The 18,681-nt window shown below is 38.7% G+C and overlaps 1 long non-coding RNA gene across 1 annotated transcript in view; it reads right to left on the bottom strand.

The window, feature by feature from the left end:
• The window catches only part of LOC127193100 (uncharacterized), a 29,805-nt gene extending 23,076 nt beyond the window's left edge, over positions 1-6,729 (bottom strand). Inside the window, exon 1 of the long non-coding RNA XR_007831085.1 lies at positions 6,671-6,729. This is a non-coding gene — a long non-coding RNA (uncharacterized LOC127193100). The remainder of the gene's footprint in view (positions 1-6,670) is intronic.
• Positions 6,730-18,681: the final 11,952 nt, after the last annotated feature.

The raw sequence follows: 18,681 nt of genomic DNA, 5'->3' as shown, positions 1-18,681 counted from the left end.
ACACACACACACACACACACACACATACACACACGTGTGTGCGCATGCTCACGCACCCTAATTGCTCAGTACCAGTCATTCTGTGACTTAAATCTTGTTCCTTGAAACCCACACATGTGCAGACTAAACCTAGTGGTAAAGGAATGGTATATCCATGGGATGCAGGGTTGAAAAAGCAATGTTGCTTATAGAAAATAATAGTCTTCACTTCAGCTCCATAGCGTTGGCATTCTCAAGTCCTATTCTGCATACAAACAAAACAAAAGTAGTATGCTGAGTTCATAGTAAAACAGTTATTTCATTCTCACACATAATAATGTCCTTTCAAGGATAATGACATCAAATAAGATCAAAACAAATGATATGTACCTTCGCCTCTTGTTGAGAAGGAAGTGAGCTCCACCTTGCATTTATTTTTCCCTTAGCTGTTCTTTAATTCCATAAGGAAATGCTTTCAGATGGACCAATTAGACTAGTCATGTTGCTCCATTTTCATTCAGATAGCAATCTCTCTGAAAGTAGGACCATAAAGACATAATTTTTGTAAATGTAGATTTCCTAGAGGTGAAAATGTTAGTGCCATAGCCAGTCATAGCATGTCGATCTCATAAAATGATTGCATCAGATAACAGGGCAGACACTCTAAAGTTCAGAAGACTGTCAAGCTGAAAGCAGACATTGGAATCTGTATGCCTGGAGCTATAGGAATATAAACATGAGGACATAAAAGGTCAGCCCTCCTCAGCAGCTGAAGCACAGTCAAAAGAAATGCATTTTTAGAAATAACTCAAAAACATTGTGCCATTGACTGAGATCATGTGGCTAGCACACATTTGCCTCTATCCGAATTATTTAAGCTCATGGGCTGTAGAGAAAAGAAAATTCTTGCACCATGAGATAACTTGTATCCTAACACCTTTTTCTTTGGTTGATTAATAATGTGAAAAGTTAGACATTTGGTGACCAGATCATTTAAAATGAATGTCTTACCATACTGCCATTTGTAGTCACTGGAATAGGACATGGGAAACAATGATTCCCTGTCTCCTTGCACTTATACTAAATTTGAATCCATATCACCAGAAGTGAACAGGCCTTCATCAACTGGGCTAAACATTTTCTCATAATCAGTTTAGGCATTAGCAGGAAAAATAGTTGTATAAGAACGGTATATGAAACTGACAAACCAGTCTTCAGAAAAAGACAGACTTGCAAGCACTGAGAAGGAAGCGTGGTACAATGATATAGTACTAGTAGTGGGTTGTGGTGGTGGTGGTAGTGATGGTGATGGTGGTGGTGGTGATAGTGGTGGTGGTGGTGGTGGTGGTGGTAATAATGGTGATGGTGGTGATGGTAGTGATGGTGGTGATGGTGGTAATGGTGGTGACGGTGGTGGTGGTGGTGGTGATGGTGGTGATGGTGGTGGTGGTCGTCGTCGTGGTGGTGGTGATGGTAGTGATGGTGGTGTTGTGGTAGCGGGGGTAGTGGTGGTGGTGTGATAGTGGTGGTGATGGTGGTGGTGATGGTGGTGGTGGTGGTGGTGGTGATGGTGGTGGTGGTGGTGGTGATGGTGGTGGTGGTGGTGGTGGTGATGGTGGTGATGATGGTGATGGTGGTGGTGGTGGTGATGGTGGTGGTGGTGATGGTGGTGGTGGTGATGGTGGTGGTGGTGGTGGTGGTGGTGATGGTGGTGGTGGTGGTGGTGGTGATGGTGGTGGTGGTGACGGTGCTGTGATAGTGGTGATGGTGGTGGTGGTGATGGCTTCAAACCACAATGCTGACCAGAAGGTCATTGACTAGGATCTAGTCCATTTCAGGCTCTTTTGTTCCTGAGTCAGTCTCTCTTTTCTATGTTAAGAATTATCTCTTATTTCCATTGATGACTAAAGCCAGAAGGTATTTTTATATAGTTTCAAATTCCCTCCACTCCCAAATAATTCTTGTACTATATTTCACTCCTAATCAGTAGAATGTGGACATCATACCTTAACATTCATACTTTTCATGTATGGGTCTCTTTTTTCCTTGCATATGCACCTATGAAATTCCCCATGTGGCACAGACAGACCTCCGGTAAGGGCAAATCTGCTCATGGCAGTCATAGTTGTTCTAATGCCCTCCCCTTCCGCTTAGTTCCGAATGTACCAACAGTCCCCAAATCTTTCCAAATATCCTTCTACAGAGCTCTAAAATATGGTTGGTGAGTACCACATCCTGGTGATTTATAGCCAAGAAGTAATTCCAAGCAGCACAAACGGTTTCTTGCTTTTCCTATTTTTCCAAACACGAGATAGGTAATTATTTTATTTGTTTTGCTTTGTTGAGACAGGATTTTAGGTAGCCTGGACTGACCTCAGTCATGCTGAATGGCCAAGGACACCAGTGACATTCTAATCATTCTGCTTGCAGGCATGCATCTCCACAGCCACTGTGAAGTCCAGGGGCTGCTGTTTGATTTGCTGCCTTTGTTTTTGGGTTCTGATGTTCTAGTCATGAGGACTCCATCGGGGACTATGAACTATTCTTGATGGATAGAACTCTTCTCTCAAAGTTTGGAGTTTCAGTACTTCTTCCCCAGATAAAAGAAAGAGGAATTGGCCAGCACAACTTCCCCTGCAGGCAAAAATGCTGAAAGGAGGCAGAGTCCTCCAGGCACAAGCAAGCAGGCCTAAAGGCTGCAGCAGGTTTCCGACAGACACCATTAACAGAAAAAGAAAATAATTAAAAGACGATCAACAAGAACAATGCGATTTCCTGTGCAGACTGAGAAAACCATGGAGGGCCCCACACAGATTCAGTATGACTAATGTCCCAGTATAAGGAAGAGACCCTTTCATACAGAATAGAAATAAGGCAGAAGGGGACGTTTAGCCAAGCATGAGGACACGAGAGCGAGTGAGGGTCCCAAACTGGAACACTTCACTGTAACACTTAAATGACAGACATTAAATTTCAGTGAGAAAAAACATTTGACAATTAACACCGCGATTCCATGCTGTATTATTTTGTAATTAAAAATAGCATTAGTCAACTATCTGGGAAATGTCACATTTTTTTAGCATAAGCTACTTTATTTATTTATGTTTACCTTAATATGTTTTTAATTGAAATAGAATTACATTACTTTCCTACTCTTTTTCCTCTCCTCAACTCTTCCTAACTACCTTCCCACTAAGCTCTCCCACACCCCTCACTTTCAAGGTGAGAGCCTCTTTTTTAAATAACTGCCACACACACATATGCATGTATACATGTATAAATATTTATGTATGTGAACGTGTACGTGCATCTACAAATATATGTACCTGTGAGTCCGTTCTGTGTATATAGTTCAAGGCCGAACTCTGTGCATCTACAAATATATGTAACAACAACCTGCTGAGTCCGTTCTTGGTGGTGGTGTGTATATAGTTTCAAGGCCGACCACTCTGTGTTGGACAACCAGTAAGATGCTTCATCCCTGGGAGAGGTTGATTCTTTGTTTTCTAGTAGTCATTAGATAACTGTAGTCCTTTGGGTGTATGAGAGTGTGAGGAAGCCCTGAGCGTGAGAGGTCCTGAGGGACATATGCTGTTAACATGGGTGTGGCCATGCCGAGGACTTCAGGGCCTCAGTCTCATGAAGAAAGGGCAAAACACCCCACACTCCCACATGCTCATCCCAGAATAAGGCTCAGAGGAAAATAGCAAAGTTTCCCATTTTGGTCCCTGTGTGGATGTGGACAGTGTGTACAAAAAAAAATGCTCATTATAGCATCTTTTCTTGGGGTACACAACATCTAGAAGTACAACCTCACAAAGTGAAGAAAGCATTAAAACAGTGACAAATGTGTACGGCTTACAGTACAAAGCCAAAATGGAATATGTTAGTTGGCACAGAGAAGAAAAGGCTCATCGAACGTCTGCTGATGGCATTGTGGGTAAATGCTTCTTCATAACCAACAGGCACAGGAATTAGATATTCTTTCCTATTTCAGTTTTTCCTATTTCTCTATAGAGTAAAACAGGACATGATGATAACTGTTTTTAAAACAACCTAAATACAAAATCTTCCTACAGATTTATATTTTCTTCTAACTTTTGTTCCATTTACTCTCTTTCTAGTGATATTTTCCTGTACCAAGTGTTACCTAAGCATTTAATTTAGATATTATGGTTAACAGTCCATTTCTTTTCATATTTATGTGTATTTTAATAAAAGGTTTTTACCTTATATAGTATTTAATAACATTACAAAATCATAAGAAAGGTAAGGCAATCATCAGGTTTAGCAATAAACACAATAGGACCTTGATTAGCACACAGACTCGGTAAGGAGCAGATATGTCTACATGCCAGAGCAGAGACGAAGTTCTCACATTGATCAGTGTTAACCACAGAGTGGCTGACCAAAGTTATGGAGACTTAAAGCTAATGAGAAGTTGATGAGTACAACTTTGCATGCATTGTCTATGACAAAAAAGTTTCTTCAGATAACTTAAAGAGTTTAAGTCTTCTCCATTCATGCTTATCCATATAGTCTGTGCTACACTACTCTACATTGAAATCTATCACAATGTAATAATAACAAAGTGTTCTCTGCTCCAGCCCTGTGTGCCAAATACTGAGTGATGTTTAATTTTTCTTGTCTTCTCTAGGAGTTCCTAAAAGGTTACTGAGCTTTATTAAATGCAGCTCCCCACCCTAAGCCTGGATCCTTCATTAAGTCCCTTTCCTTTTTTGCTCACAGCAATAAGCCATCTTGTCATAACTGTTAAAATTTCTTGAGTTAAGACAGTGGCCAGAAATTGTGACAAGTCTTTAAACTTGAACAAGAGTCAAAAAAACAGGAGCTCAACTCCAAACACCAGGGGTGACTTCTTGCTCAGCTGTGGTAATAAGATTCTTGCTCAAACCAGAGTGACCCTTTATTATTTAGTGAAGTAGTGGGAATGAAGGAAATCAGATCTTGTATTGAGGAGGGGGCTTCTGGTTGTGTTGATTCACAGGGAACCATGCTACAATTGGAATCTTGAGCAAAAGACTCAAGGACAAGGCCTAATCAAAGGAGGAAACAGAGGAGTCTTTCTAGACTTTGGTCAAGGATTAAGCCTTTGTCACCTTCAAGCCTCAAAAGCAGTTAGTGTTCTCCATGAATAGCCTTAATCAGATGTATTTTACCTAGCTGAACTAACTCACAAAGAAGCTATCAATGAAGTACACCCACGAGTATATCAACAATTTCCCATTCAGAAGCCTCATTAATATATAGCTGCCGTCAAAACCAAAGAGTCAAAACAATGCCTATAACCAAGAAATTAAAAATATAATCTGTAAGGAGGAGAAAGAAATTAATTTAGCTGTGTCAGATGTAGCGACATTAAGACACATCAGAAGCACAAGGTTGATCCATACAAAGAAAGCAGTTACTGGTGAGAGAGCCATTCCTGGGGAGGACGCAGCTTCGTGGCTTCACTAACCTTTTAGGTTTCAGTTTTCATGAGCATTAAGATTGCTTCCACATCAACAAAATGCATGCATAACATGTTTTAAAAACTGTTAGAAAACTGTATAATTATTAGGATATATATTTACTCTCATATCTGGAGGCAATATTTTCAGCAAGTACAGACAACTGTTATATATATATATATATATATATATATATATATATATATATATATATATATATATATATCTTGAGAATTTTGCCATAGGTTAAAGATAAATAGCATCAAGTAACAGAGTATTGAGATAGATAGATAGATAGATAGATAGATAGATAGATAGATAGATAGACAGACAGACAGATGGATGGATATGATGCTTCCAAGTGGGTGGTGACAGTCTTCAGGGGTACAATTGGGTTAGCAGCACACAGTGGTGAGTTAATGGTTAGCTGAATAACCAGTGACCCAACAGTGTGGTAGTTCTTCACAAGAAGTTGTGTGTCTCCAGACAGGACAATTTCTGAAGACACGTTTTTACTGTCACAACTGTATGAAGAATATTGATAACATCTAATGGATGTTGGGAATACATCTAAACATCCTATTAGGCATACTCCTTCCCTAACAAAGATGTATTTAGCCCAAAGTGACAACAGTACAGAAGTTGAGACATCTGTGGTGAGACTATTCTGGAGGGGAAATAGGCCAGGAATCCTATCTACACCAATGAAAAGCATGACGAACACCAATGAGCTGCACAACCAAAGCTGTCTTTTTCAAGGTGAAAGATGGATATTTCCAAATGGATTATAGCTACAAAGAAGGCAATGGATAATAAAGAAAAAAATCTACACTTATACGTTTCCGTTGGTAATTTTTTTTTATTCTAAAGACTTCTCACATTATCTTCTGATGAGTTTGCCACTTCCTTTCCACAACCTCCACCTCCACCCGCATTTCCATCTATCCTATCACCAAGCCTATGAGATCACATAAGATTCACCTGAGAGAGTACTCAGAATGTTTTAAAGTAAGGAAACCACAATGGTTACCTGAGGATAATCTGAGGTAGTTGTGGCCAAGCTCATCGTGGAGAGGAGATAGCTTGTGTGATGAAGGAATTATTGATCAAGTTTTAAGAAACTTGAGATATTTAAGTAAATGATCTAAAATTCTATGTATAGTTCCTTCTTCTCTCACATACTCTTTATTATCTCCTTATAATCATGAAATATACCTTACCTGTAGTCATGTTGATATGACTCAAGCTTTCTGGATGATTCCACTTTGCAGATGACACTAAGATAAAAAAAAAAATAGATAAGGTCAAACAAATGCAAATGTTCTGTTTCAAGTCAACTACAGTAAATGTCAACATGTCTCAGTACCTCCCAATGACTGCATCTCCTGGAGTGCCCCAACTAGGTCCATGTTTACTCACTCTTATTCCTGGTACACTGATGAACCAAGAGCATGCCACTGTAGCAAACCATTATTATCCCTGCAGTCAACACCCATGAGAACGGTGGAGACTCTGTCTTCTGTGTAACAAAAGTAGAGTAGACTCTTAACTGGACAACCTCCCTACACCCATCTTCCTCCATGCTGTGTCATTTTTCATTATACCATACTAGTTTCGATTCAAATAGAATATGTTCATTTATTATCTGCACTCTAGCATATGCCAATTAGGCAACACTTCAAAGCATATAGTCAATACTTTGCATCTTCTCTGCTTCCAAGATGATGCTTCTCTTCAGTCAAGTTTGAGAACTCATGTTCTCGATACCTCATAGAATTTTCAATAATTATCTCACCATCGTCATTTGCAGAGCTTGCTTTCAATCATAGTCTCTAATGAGTATCACAGTGACAAGAGGAACAGCATAAAGGTAAGTCACAGAATGTTACCTGAAGTTCCATACCGAGTCACTGGTACTATAGACTAGAAGCACTTTTGAACCTAAAACCTAGGGAAGATAGTCACCCTGAGCAGGAACATAGTAAGCTTATTTTCAAAGCTTTTCTTCTTCAATGATGGGTCATGGCACCTGGACTCAACTACCTTGTTTCTGTCCACTCATCAGTAAGAGTGCAGGAGTCTTTATTCCAGTTCACACCAGAACCTTCCATCCTACACACACACACACACACACACACACACACACACACACACACACACCTTTTATATCCCACGGTTGGTGATAACTGAAGTTCAAGTTAGATAATCCTTCTTGCTCCACTGCCAGTCCACACAACATCCTGTAGACATTGCTATCACAAAATATCCCTATAATTTACATAAGCATATATAGAACTATCTTGCCCTCTCCGCTCACAAGACATAAAATACACCCCCTAAGGAGGGACATGCTTCTTAACATTTCATTCAGTGGCCTGATCACATAAACAAATAAAAAGCATGGAAATAATTAAAATGATGGTCTGGCGAGTCAAACTTGCATTCAGAACCCATTTCTTCCACTATATAGGTTTCTAGAATTGGGAATCTCTTAGTCTTCCAATATCTAAAGTTGAAATAAAACTAGGTTTCCACAACAGATACCTAGATAATATATATTTCAAGAGAGAAATTGCTCAGCCAAAGAATTAATTTTTGTCATTTGCAGGAAAATGAATAGAACTGCAGGGCGTTATTTTAAGTGAAATGGGCCAGACACATAAAAACAAGAACAATGTCATTTCTCCTATTTAGGAAAGTTTAAAAATTATTGAGCAGAATGTAAAATGGTTGCTAGGAGTTAAGAGCTAGGTACAATGGGGTATATCAATAGTCTCAGCAACTTGGGAAAATGATGATAGTGGTCACTTGAGCCTGAGAATTTGAGGTTAGCCTCAGAAAGACATTAAAAATGTATTCAAAAAATTAAAATAAAATATTACAATGAAGTTAGGGAAAGGCATGGCAGTAGTTATGGAAGTGGATGTTAAATTCGGTCAGTGAAAGCTATATACATATAGGGCAATATAGCACTTAACTCTATTGATATATTAATTAGTATGAAATACTAAAATACTGGATTTTAGTAACTGGAACAGTATGGTCTGGTGCGTTGTATTTGATTGTTAACTGTGCTGCTCCCTGAGGTCTGCTTGCTGTCTTTAAGAGCAGACACTCGCATACCCTAAGCAGTGTTGTGTACCTTCCTATCTGATTGGCTAAATAAAAGGCCTACACCTGGGCAGGGCAGAAATGGTGGGTGATGGGTGGAGCTAAGGTTTGAGGGCTTTGGAGACAGAAGGATCTTAGGTAGGAAGAGACAAGTAGCAGAGAAGAAGAAAGGACACATGAAGTTGAGAATTGACCTTTTAATGTGTTTTAAAAATTGTGCAGGTATTTTGATAGGGATTGCATTGAATCTGTAAATTGCTTTTGGTAAGATGGCCATTTTTACTCTGTTAATTCTCCTGATCCATGAACAGGGAAGATCCCTCCATCTTCTCATGTCATCTTCAATCTATTTCTTCAGGGACTTAAAGTTTTTTTTTCAAACAAATTCTTCACTTGCTTGATTAGAGTAACTCCTAGATATTTTATATTGCTTGTGGCTAACGTGAAGGGTGTAGATTTCCTTATTTCTTCTTCTGTGCGATTGTCATTTGTATATAGGAAGGCTATGTACACTATTATATCATCTGCAAATAGGAATAATTTTACTTCCTTCTTTCCCATTTGGATCACCTTGATCTCCTTGTATTGTCTTATTGCTCTGACTAGAACTTCAAAAACTATATTGAATAGATATGGAGATAGTGAGCAGATAGAAGGATCCAGAGGGTCCTAGAAATCTACAAGAAGAACATTATGATGGGCAGATCTGGGCCCAAGAGTGCTGCTCAAACTAAGGCACCAGCCAAGGACAATATGTACAGTAAACATCAAACCCCCTACCTAGATCTAGCCGATGGACAGGACATTCTCCACAGTTGAGTGGAGAGTGGGGACTGGCTTTCAAACCAACTCTGGTGCCCCATATTTGACCACGTCCCCTTGATGGGGAGGCCTGGTGGCACTCAGAGGAAGGATAGCAGGCTACCAAGAAGAGCCTTGATACCCTATGAGCATATACAGGAGGAGGTCCCCCTCAGTCACAGTCATAGGTGAGGGGAGTAGGGGGAAAGCAGGAGGGAGGGAGGAATGGGAGGATACAAGGGAGGGGATAACAATTGAGATGTAATATGAATGAATTAATAAAAAAAGTTTAAAAAAAGAAGAAAAAGAAAGGACAGAGATACCATGGGATAGATAAAGAACCACATGGGCTGGGAAGAATCGACTCTGAGGATCCAAATAGAGAGAAGTGGCCCATATGGAGACCATAAGCATATATTTATGGAATTATGGATGGGAAGTAACCCTAATAGAAATGATATAAGCAGATGGTATGGGATAAGAGCTGGGAGATAACAAGACAGCTTAGGTGCAAATATCTGACCAGCCCCAGATAAAATAAGGCTTGTTCTAAAATACAACAGTTATCTGTGTCTTTTATTGATTATGATAGCAGGCTAGATAATACCACCATAATAATTACAGGTTCTAAGAATAAACATTATTAGCATTCTATATTTTCTGCAACAGGTAAGTAAATGTAAAAAGAGGTCTTTGAAAGTAGGAATATCCACCTCGTTGAATAGTGATGAGGGTTTTATTTTTCAAATAATGCACATAGAGCTGTGTTTGTCTCACTGAAAACCTCGCATAAGTGTTAGCTTGTGACCTGTGTGATGCTGTGTGATAATAACTAACTGAAGCTACAAATCCACCAGAAAAACAAAGAAAGCTTTTTTATCTTAAAATTCTTGCTGGTGTTCAAAGTTTCATATATGAGTGCAATAATTAAACCATTTATTTCTACCTCTCTCCCTTGCTCTTAAAATTCTCCCATGTAATCTCTTATCACTCTGACTTCTTTTTCTTCAAATCCCTGATATGTGATGTGTGTGTGTCCCTTAAGTAGTCCTTGTATGTACATTGTGTTCAGGGCTACCACTTAGAATTCAATAAACCTATCAGGGGCTTCTTCTTGAAGAAAACTGATTCTCCCTCTCTCAGCAGCAATTGATGACTGGTAGATTTTTATCTAAGAGTCGGACATTGCACAATTCCCCCCTGTATGTTGGCATGTCTGCTGGTGATATCTCCCTGCAGGCATTGTTTGGGCAAACATATTATTGAAACGTCATGGCTGCAGATACTCTGTCATGTAGAGAAGGCATTGCCTGACAGTAAGCATTCCAGTCCTTGGGATTCCTATAATCGCCCCTCTCTTTTTTCTGCAATGTTACCTGAGCCTTAGGTATAGACACTAGTCTATAGATGTTATCAACTGTGTCTAGGCACTCCACAGTCACTTTTGCCATGCATTTTGACTAAATGTGAATCTCTGTGATATTCTCCCCCTGCTGCAAAAGATATTTCTTTCATGAGAAGAGCTACACTTATCTGTGGATATAAGCATAAATATTTAATATACAATTAGAAATTACATTGGCTTAGGAAAACAATGGTAGTGGGTTCTCATCCTCTGGGGTCTATGAACTCTCTAGCCACAGGTAGTTGTTTACAATACTTGGCAGGAATTTCCTTTTACTGGGTGAGCATTAAGTCCCACTGCATAGTTTTTGGTTGCACACTGTGGGTCTCCCCATCCCCTGGGGGTTATTGGCCACTAGTTCCCAGCACAAAGGGAGCAAAAGCTGCAAACAGGGTTCTTATGGCATGAGTGTGATGGAATAACTTCCGGGAGCAGCTTCAGTGATACAGCTCAACTTTATTCAAAGGAAATGAAGAGAATATACAAGATGCAGTACATCATCTGATAGGTGCCCGTCGTGTGCTTTATTTGCATTTTGGCCGCACAGACCTAGTATGTGAATGTAAGCACAATACCTAATTATCCTATGGGCAGGAGGGGAGAGTGGCTGCAGAGAACTGTGTCAAAGGTTATATTCCAGATGTGCTTAGGCATCTGTGCCTAGAGATGCTCTCCAAACAAGGTCAGGCCCCTGATGGAGGAGGGAGTCCTCCATTTTGTGCCAAGCTCAGAATGTAATCTGGACATGGTGGACGATGACCTTCAACAGCAGGTTTCCCCAACAACCCCCAAGATATAAATGATACCCTTGCACCCTTAGAGATATCCTGCCATGCTGATCAAAGCTGTGGTTCCCAGGCTTTACAGCTAGGTAGGACTATTGATTGCTTTTCTCCCTTGACAGTTTGCATAACACATTCAAATAATGTGAGAGTTAGTTCTCAGGGAAAAGAACTCAGTTCTCCCAAGTCCTGTGCCTAAAGTATATAACACGGTAAGTAATAATGTCTTACCTACAAATTGTGGGAGACAACCAAGGGCAACAGTAATAGCTTATGTAGCTTTGAGGAGTCTCTTGAACACTAATGTTCAAAACTCAAATGGAGGTTTCTCTTGTCTGGCATGGGGATTTTTGTTAGATGGTCTGTGTTTTGTGGATGTTCGTTCCTCCTAGGTTCATAATAGCTAGGAAATAGAAACAACCTATATGTCTTTAAGTTGAATGAATAATGTAAATATATATATATTCTCAAAGAAAAGAGAAATCATGATATTTGCCAGCAAATGGATGGAACCGGAACATGGTATAGCCAGACCCAGAAAGACAAATGCACTGTGTTGTTTTGTCTTAATTGTGGATTCTAGCTCTATAACTTTAGACTTATATGTATAATTTGAAATAACTATAGAATCCAAGAAAATACAAAGAGACCACTGAAGGGGGTGGGGTGACGGAGCTCTAGAGGTGTAATTACAAGTGAAAATTGGAGTTTTAAATCAGGAAGGAGAAAAGACAGTAATATAGATGAATAAGGAAGGAGAGATAAATAACACTAAGGATGTTTGAAAAAGCCATATGGAAACATAAGCTTATATAAAGTACATATATGTGTATGTATGTATATATGTATGTATGTATGTACATATGCATGCATGTGTGTATTTTAAAAGCTTTTATATTCTACTATAATCTGAAAAAATAAATACAGTGCAGAAATATATGATAACCATATAGCTGAAATAAACCATTTGCAAACCAATGATTTTCATCTTTATATGTAATATACTCTAATATTTCTACTATACTCTATTACTAAGCAGGATGAACAAAATCCACCAAACTGATTTTACAGTTCAGTAATAGATCGCATGCAGTTTTGAAGACATTATACTAGACTGCAAACCTTGTGGAGGAAGTCACCGTACTTGTTTAATTCATTTTCTGTAACTTATGAAGTGGATTATGACTATAAGATCTATTTCTGCAATGTTTTGGATAAATGAGCCCTCAGATGATTCTCATGAGAATTACATAACCTTCTCTAGCGTCAATTTGTAAATCTGTGAAAAACAATACATTTACTTATTTTTTGAAGGGATTCTTAGAGAAAGCCCTAAAAACAATTATTTAAACTTAAAGATTTTTAAGGCCCTAGCCCAGTACAAGTGGGCACTGGTCTGAAGCTGCCAAACTCTTGTCTGGCTCCTTAATTTGTAATTCTCTTAGAAGAGTGAGAAATTCTAGTAACGGATTGTGTTGATATCCTTAATTCAAAATTGTTTTCCATATAAATCATCATACTTGACTTTGAAGTCACTCATTCTCTACATTTGGAGATATTCCTGAAATTACCAGAGTGATTCCCATTCTTACAGATTTTTAATATATTTTAACTATTTCGGTTCAATGGAGTTTAATTCAGTCTGTTAGTTTTACCAGGAGCTTTGTCTCACAGGTAAACTGATGAAAGAAATGACCATTTCCACTCCATTGATCTTTTGTGAATTTCCCATTCAACCTAGGAAACACCTCACAGGGAAGAATATGAGAGAAAATAAGAAAGCACAGAACCTACGGTATGGTGACACACCGAAATGGAATCATTTTCACGGTCAGTAATGATGTCTGGGCCAGAAAATGGAGCACCAAGAGAGATGGCATTGGATAAAATATGCTACATACATACAAGCAAAAGTATGCTTCCTTTAAGCATTGGCATTAGAATCAGGAAAAATCGATATACAGAGCCTGTCCACTAATTGCTAGTTCTGCTTCTATCTGCAAGACGGGGCAAACAGTGTCTATGACATGGGGCACCTGTGACAGAGATGCCCAAGTAACGGCATATAAAGAAACTACTGTAGAGCCTGGCAAAGAGCAAACGTAGCTCTTTTCTTCTGCCCTCTCCAGGTGTGTGCTCCTCAATAGTGGGTCCCCGTGACCTTAATCTCTTGGTAAAGAGGAATTCCGTTTGTAGAGGTAATGACATAGTTTTTCATGTTTAACCAAATGCTACACAAATAATACACATGTATTAAGTGCCTCTTATATACAAAATATAGTGGCTAGCTGTAAAAGAAAATTGAAGTGATAAATCAAATGAAAGAAAATTTGCTTCTGGTTATGAAGAAGCTTCAAATTTACTGGGTGGAGAGTGTAACTAATTAATACAGTACATGTAAGCAATACTATAACTACAAGTGAGAAACAACTCGCTCTAATTCCAGAGAGGCAGTAGTCCACAGCAGTTAGCACAGATGGCACTTGAACTACAGTTGGAGAATTTAAAGACAGAAGCATACTGGACAGTTTTCTTTGTTGTTACCATTAGATGTTTTGCTGTTTAGAGTGAAATTCTTTTAGGCACTTTTACTCTGAAGCAACAACATGAACAAACCCAATAAACTAGCTAAATAGTGATACTCCGTAAAGAAGAGGCGGGGAAACTGGGCCATGGCAGCAGCAACAGAAACAAGGATGATGGGGTGGGGTGGGGGTGGGGTGAGGGTGGGGGTGGGCGGTGGGGTGGGGGTTGGGGTGGGGAGTGGGGATGAATCGCAAAGGCCAAAGCAAATAATTATCAAATAGGACAAGCTGCAGAGAGTATCAACACACTTTGCAGGGCTCTCTGGGGGGCTTTGGGTTGTCCCCTGAGTCTATTTTGTTTATTAAAGCCTTTTCTTCCCAAATAACCACCCTCATTTCCTGACTAGTTGGCTTGATTGTCAAAATGTCTCATGCAATAGCTGCCTCCCAAACTGTAAGAATAGACTTGATTGCTGCCTCCTGTTTCATTTCTCTCCTTTGCTTTTTAAGATTTCTCCTTTTCGCAGCTTATACCACGTTGGTTGACTTTTTTGCTCAAATATTATATTGTAAATTTCTTTTGATTTAGCTACTTGCTTGCTCCAGATCTTCCACCAGATTTCTCAGGAGGACTACGAAGCTGGTTCAATTTCTTCCCAGATGTACTAGTTTACTTTCTCTCCAGTTTAATCTCATTTTGATTTGAGTCCATATTTGTAACCTTTTCGAGTTGCAGAGAAGAAGTTTCTAAGTCATTATCTGTGTTTACCACTTTCCATAGCGTCAATTCAGGGTGTATTAATGTGCCGCTATTCCAAAGGTATTAACTGAAGAATTAAAAAAAGTAGAAGCTAGTCTTTGCCCATGCATGCACAATGTCCTCTATTCTCTTTCCAATTTACCAAATTCCTTAGTCCACTGCCTTATGCTTAACTTATTACTTATGACTGTTCATGATAACATCTCCTTTGAAGTATTTCCAAAAAAAAAACTGGGGAAAGGGTATTTATACTCACTTTACAAATATACTTATAATGTTCTGTTTGTAAATTCTATTTAGGAAAGCAGTCCTTCAAACTCTCTGATTTAGGTACTAGGGAGATGGCTCAGTCAGTAAAGTGAACATGAGGTGAACGTGTTGCTGCGTGTATGTGAGGTCCTGAGTTTGAGTCCAGTGCATGCATGAAAAGCTAAGCATGTCTCACTGGAGCCTGCTGGCCAGGCAAACTAGCTGATCAGGAAGCTGCAGACAAAAGAGAGGCCATGCTTGAAAAACAATAAAGTGGAAAGTCAACTGAGGAAGGCACCTCCTCCAGCATGCATATATACATTTATGCGCTGCCACACAGATGGACACACACACACACACACACACACACACACACACACGCACGCACACACACGAGTCCAATCTTACCATATTTAGAAAACCTTCTCTGCTTCTTTTCTGGTCCGTGCAGATGTTTCAAAGAGCTAGTCTCCACAAAACTAACTTGCCAATGGGGACCCACAGACTTCACTTGATTCTGATGAATGTATCTCAACCCACTCACCGTTGTTGTCTTTTAGACAGCTGCGTGAATTTTCCTAATTTACAATCAATTTTAGTACAAAGAGATTTTATATACTGAGACTTTATGTTACCAAAACTGTTCAGATAATACAAAAAAGAAAATATATTGATACTGAAAGAGAATTCACAAAAGATATATGACAGATGGCTGACAAATGAAAAGGGGCCAATAGCTTTAAACTCACAAGACATTGCTTTTGATTTAATAATGGGGAAGCCTATCTGTGACAATCATTATCAGTGGGCAAATTCAGAGATGCTTATACACTCAAATATGAATTTTAACCATAAAATTATAGCATCTGTTTTACAAACAGCTTGGTACTTTGCATCAAAATTATGAAGAATATTCTGTTCTTTTCAGTAATTCTACTCTGAGTGTTCCAAGAATATAAAATGAGAACTCCCAAAGCTGATATATTTGTAGAATTTGAGAATATTCTGATTACATACTTTATATTAGAAAGATTTTAAAGTTACTTAAATACTCAATAATAGGAGATTCATTGTATAAATTATAAGGTGTCTACTAAAGGAACTATCAAAATTATTAAAATTGATGTTAAGACTCTAAATATGACAAAATCTTAATTTAAAACGTACTTCAAAGACCTTTAACATGAAGATGCGTCTACAAATATGTATATAGTGTATATAGATACATGTCTATGTCTATGTATATTTATACATATAATAAAATAATTATGCAATGATTATATATTTTATATAAATAAAATAAATATAATGTACACAATGTATCTATAATGTGTATATGTACATTGTATAAATTATTTATCCTAAAATAAGTTTTTGAAGCCAATAACTTTTAAAAGTGAAAGTAAGAATGATACATTTTTGTCTTGTTTTAGGAGATGTTTTTGTTGTTTTGTTTTTCTCTCTGTAAAGTGCAAATTTCTTCTATATAACTAACTTATTTTTAATAAAAAGGCTCAGGTTCATGAATATTTACTAGGAATCCAATGTGTGTTGGGTGCTGGGTAAAGCCTTATAAAAACAGAAGTTAGAGCCTTCCCAGCACTTGGGATGCAAAAGCAGGCAGATCGCTGTGAGTTTGAGGCCAGCCTGGTCTACAAGGCAAGTCCAGGACAGCCAAGGTGGCACAGAGAAACCCTGTCTTGAAAAACCAAAAAACAAACAACCAAAACAAAACAAAAAAACAACAATCAAACAAACAAACAAACAAAAAACCCAGAAGTTAGAAGATAGCAGTGAACCACTACCCTCAGGGATCACTGGGGTGTCAGGGTTTGCATATGTCTTTATTTACCACTCCACACCTCCACTATAATCCATAAAGAAATAATGTTGGCTTTGCCTTCAAAATATTATCTAAAAACCCAACCACTGCTGCCCTTCCCCCTCCCCACTGTCTTCATTGTGACTTTCTTGCTTAGGCAACCACCATCATGTGCCTGGGTTTCTGCAACAGCCCTATGATTGAATAATGCCCAAAGATGCTTGAGTTCTCACCCTGTGACATTGTTATGACAAAGAAGACATTTTCCAGGTCTGATTCAGTTAAATTTATTTTGATGCAGAGATTATCCTGGATTGCCTGGGCAGGCCCAAGCTAGTCACTAGGGAGTCGGAGCAGATGAAGGAGAGAAGTAGAGATTATGGTGAGTGCAATTTCTGGAAGGGAATCTTGGACCACAAATGACAGATAGTCTCCAGGAGTTGGAGCTATAAAACACAAAGAAATGGACCCTACCCAGGGCCTCCAGAAAAAACACAACCTACTGCTTAATTCCTTGCTGGTGAGAGTCTTCTGCACTCTCCAGTTTGTGAGGCAAAGGATTTATCATGTTCTGAGCTGCCATCTTCATGCTAATTTATTACACTAATACCAGCCTCCTGATAGCTCTTTTGCTTGTAAAGTCTTTTCCTGTGTTGTTTGTTTGTTTGCATGTTTGTTTTGTTTGTTTTCTCAGCCCAATTGCCAGAGGTGCTAAATAAAGGCAGTCTTAGAACTCCATGGCTTTCAAGTTCACTTAGAGGAAAAGCTGAAGGCCCCTGCCAGTAAGGTCCCTCTGACTAATGCCATTTTCTCTCTGACCTCACCTTTCACCAGTCTCTAATTTTATTCTGTATATACTAGCCTCCCTGACATTCCTCAAGATTAAGAGAGGTGCGTCTGCCACAGATCTCTTGCACCGGCACCTCTCTAGATATTTCTGCATCATATTCTCAGAGCCTGACATGACATGTCTTCTGTCATCTCGACACCTTCATTTAAATGCCATCTATCAATAAAACTATCCCAACCACTCTAATCCGTAATGCAATTTACCCCCTACCAAGCACTCTATCCGTGCCTCATTTTTATACAATCCTTACATCGCTTCCTAAAACACATCATGATTTACCCCTGATATGCTTTTTGCCACATTAGCACAGGCATACATGAATACACATGCCAGTGGAATATAAACTCCATGAGCACATGACTTAGTCTGAGTGTCATGTACTAATAGATACCAAGTATCCAGCACGAATGAGTACTCACTTAAGATTATCTGGCTAACTAAGGTTGCATTCCAAACTGTTCTTTGACACACATTTCATGTTCTCAAATGGAAAATTTTAACAATAGAACACCCACTAAGTAAAAGATTAAACTCAGGATAGAAAATGGAAAATGCACAATTGATAAAACATCGCCAAAAATTGGGAATGATTCAAACTCTTACAGTGTCAATGAGATATCTTTTTTAATCACTGTGCATATGAACTGGGAAGTTATTAAAGGCATTTTAAAGCCTATGGATATACACACATATATACATACACACATATACATATATATGAGTGTGTGTGTGTGATACATATTAGTAGATATACTAGTTACTTGTCTTTCTCTTTATTTCAGGTTTTATGAGTTTCAGTATGGATTCTGACTCTTCCTATGGTTGGCTGAAGGAACTTTTCCATTTAACTTCTGCTCTACACTTCATTTAGATGTGATTTGTACCCATGTACTAGTAGTCCATCACTAGCCCGCTGCTGCCTCTGA

The sequence above is a fragment of the Acomys russatus genome, chromosome 8 (assembly GCF_903995435.1).
Source record: "Acomys russatus chromosome 8, mAcoRus1.1, whole genome shotgun sequence".
NCBI lineage: Eukaryota > Metazoa > Chordata > Mammalia > Rodentia > Muridae > Acomys > Acomys russatus.
This window is presented reverse-complemented; position numbering and strand designations above follow the sequence as displayed.